Here is a 3,615-nt window from a genome sequence, read left to right on the forward strand (position 1 = left end):
TGCTCTTGCTTCTTGCACAGGCGCAGTGCAGGAATCCTCAGAGCACGCCTACGCGCACATTTCCTTCCCTTCTCTCTGTCTTCCCATTTTCCTCACTCTTCCTTTTCTCCCTCTCCTTTCCCACCTCGCATCACCTGGTCTTCCAGTCTTTCCGTTAGCTCGTTTATGTCTCTCCTTCCGAGCCTCCATCCCCTCCCTACCCCCCTTCCTTTTGGGTCTCTAGCAGACGAAACTAGCGCATGCGCATTAGGTACAAAGCCTCGCTCTTTGTCCCCATCCGTCGTTCACACGAACTCAAGCCTTTTGCATTCGGCAGCCAATACGATCGTAGAAATGGCGGAAAACTGATTCCGCCTCTGAAGAAGAATCTTGATTGGCAGTTCAGATAACCAATCAAGAATGCCACTTTGTACCCCTGGGGAGGCACCGAGCTCTGTCGTTGCGTTTCCGGCGGTCGCGCGCTCTTTTCTTGGGACGGTAGAGGCCGTGTAGCGTCGCCGTTACTTTGAGGAGAGAACAGTCGGTAGAGGGTGAGTTTGGGGACGACTTAGTTCTCGTGTGAGAGGGGAATAGGATTTCTCGCGACAATCGGTGAAGGAAGAGGCTAGGGCAAGGCTCGGTTTGGAGGGAGGTCGGCCCTTTCCAAGGCCCCTTGAGGCCTTGTGCCCGCCATCCCACTGGCTTCCCAGCCCACCCGCGCACGCGGGGGGCCCATCGCACTCAAACCCGACTCCCGCTTCCTCTCCCGCCGCCTTTCTTTGTGCGACGTGGCCTGGAACCTTAGCCCTGTCAATATGTTCCTGGGCCTTTGAGCCGCCCTGGGCCTGAGGGTGTGGGGTCTATCATCCCAGAGCCTTGGAGTCGCAGCAGGAGGAGGAGGTGCTTTGTAGGGCGCTCCTCCCCTCAGCCTCGCGAGGCCATGAATTCCGAATGAGCAACTGGGGCACCCCGAGCGATGTTTCTTTGTCAGAACTCTTACCTGGGAAGTTCTTCTGTTCGTCCAGACCCCTCCGTTGTCCTCCTCAGGCTCCTGTATGCCCTTACTTTTAGTCTTGTTGCCTAAGCTGCTCGACCCACGTGTAGCATCACTTTTAAAAAATGAAACTTAATTTTATGGATTTTTTATTGGCTATTTTCCACTCGGAGAAACGATTGTCGTAAGGTGACACCTTTCTTTGTGTTCTTAACAGAGAAGTCAAGGTTAGAGAAGACTGGGAGGCACTTTGCTATCTTAAATCTAGGTTGAGGTAGGTGTAGGGTAGCCAGATAAAATATAGGACGCCCTGTTAAATTTGAATTTGACACATACAACGAATTATTTTTTAGTATACGTTGCATGGGACTTACACAAAAATCCTTTATTTTTAATCGTAAATAAAAATTTTACTATGTTGTGTATTTTTATTTGATAAATCTGCCAACTCTAGTCGAAGTACACTGGCTAGATTTATACTGTCTTTGTTCAGCTTCTTTGTTATCAAATGAAAGGTCCTAAGAAACTCTTAGAAAATAAAAAAGGACCTTACCATCTTAGTACATTCTACAGCTTTCAGGCTGATCCACATCCTGGCGGCCATCGGGTCTGGTAGATTTTAACCAGATTTTCCCGAATGTTTCCACTTAAAAAGTTGATCCTTATACTGAAAATTAAGGGGACATTTATTTAGCTTTCAGATATGTGATACAGTAATGTACTTGGTCCTGTATCTAAACACTTGTGCAATTGTATCTCATGTTCAGTAGCCTTAGTCTTTCTAAATCAGCGATACATAGTTTCTCAAGCAAGTCCTTCATCAGGGTTAGTCTTACAGACAGAAATCCTTGATGCTGATCTTTGTACTTTGTTCTCAGAGGCCCCATGGTTAGGGGGCAGTGATTTCTGCACATATTTTCAAATTGTATTGGTAGTCATCATCAGAAGTAGGTGATAGGAACAATACTTACTGAGTACTTAGCTACTCTCTGGGCACTGTTTTAAGGGATTTATACAATATTACGTAGTCTTCACCATTGAATGCCTGCTTGGGAAAGAACAAACAGAAAGGGAAGATTATAAAGATAAGCATTATGGAGACATTTATTTAAAAACACAAAGGTAGGGAATTTGATTATACAAGTGACTTTTGCTAGCATCCAGAAGAGTGGAGGAAGAATGTAATTAATGACGTTTGTCTAACTGAAGCACCTACCATATGTAGAAATAAAGGTAGTGGCTTCCAGCAGGAACAAGTGTCTGCTATGTACATTATCTCATTTAGTCCTTAAAATAACCAGCCCTGTGAGGTAGATACTGTTATCCCCATCTTCAGGTGAGGAAATTAAGGCTCAAGTTAGGTAATGTGGCTAGTTTGGAACTCTGAAATTGAAATGAGTGATTACAAAGCCTGTAGTATAGAGATGAGTATGAGATTCTCCACTCCATGCTCCATCACACTGTGTGACCTTGGATGGCATATTTTTCTTTTTCTTTTTAAATTGATTTTAGAGGGGAAGGGAGGGGATGAGAGACAGAAACATTGATGAGAGGGAATCATTGATTGGCTGCCTCCTACACACCTCCCACTGGGGATTGAGCCCACAACCCAGGCATGTGCCCTTGACCAGAATCGAACCTGGGACTCCCCAGTCCTCAGGCCAGTGCTCTAGCCAGTGAGCCAAACCAGCCAGGGCAGGCATCATTTTTCTTATCCAGAAGAATAATAGTTGTGATTACTAAAGGAGATAATGCAGACTTAGCACAGTGCCTGACATGATGGTCGATCAATATTTTGTATTATCACCTTAACTGCCACACTGTACTTTCTAAAATAAAAAATAACCTCCCCTTGAACAACATAAGCTGATGAACAAAAATAGATCCAGAGACATAGAAGCATTGAACAGACTGTTAAACCTCAGAGGGAAAGCAGGGGGGGAGAGAGGGGGTAAGAGAGCAACCAAAAGAGATCAACCAAAGGACTTATATGCATGCATATAAGCATAATCAATAGACACTGACAATAGCGGAGTGAGGGGGTGGGAGTGGGCTGAGAGGTCAAGTGTAATACCTTCAACAATAAAGATTTTTTTAAAATAAAATAACTTCCCTTGAAGTAATCTTAACTGGTCTAGAACATCTTTTTGAAATGGAATGATGAGGTGTGGTAAGATGTAGAGAGTTTTTATTATTTTAGTTTTGAATAGATCTCTAAGGATTTCTATTAACATGTAAATTATAAATTGTAGATTCCTGAATGGGATGCAAGGTACTGAGGCTAGTGCCTTAGTTAAAGGCTGGAAGAAAAAAAGAGAGTCCTTGAACTCTAGCCAGAGATAAGACCTAGTTGAAAAAAATGGCTGTGAAAATCATTCAAGTTTCTGTTATAGGCTACTTTGGGGTCAGGGAAGGGAGATGTTTAATAGCTGGGACTCTAAAAAAAAAAGTATCTGTGACTCAAATAGGAAAATATCTGATTCTAATGCCCACCTTACCCTGCCCCAACTGTTGCTGGGATAGACTTTAAATTTTGTATGCTTTTATTTCATATATATATATATATATATATATGTCTTATTTTAAAATAATGATTTCCTTTTTCTTAATTTTTTAATTTTTTAATTTTTTGCTAATTCCCC

The 3,615-nt window shown here is 43.0% G+C and overlaps 1 protein-coding gene across 1 annotated transcript in view; it reads left to right on the forward strand.

The window, feature by feature from the left end:
- The first annotated feature begins 407 nt into the window (after positions 1-407).
- NONO (non-POU domain containing, octamer-binding) overlaps positions 408-3,615 on the forward strand; it is an 18,070-nt gene continuing 14,862 nt past the window's right edge. Inside the window, exon 1 of the mRNA XM_006767942.2 lies at positions 408-530. The gene's annotated coding sequence lies outside the window, so the exon portion shown is untranslated. The remainder of the gene's footprint in view (positions 531-3,615) is intronic.

This window comes from Myotis davidii, unplaced genomic scaffold (genome assembly GCF_000327345.1).
Source record: "Myotis davidii unplaced genomic scaffold, ASM32734v1 scaffold1983, whole genome shotgun sequence".
In the NCBI taxonomy this organism is placed as follows: Eukaryota; Metazoa; Chordata; class Mammalia; order Chiroptera; family Vespertilionidae; genus Myotis; species Myotis davidii.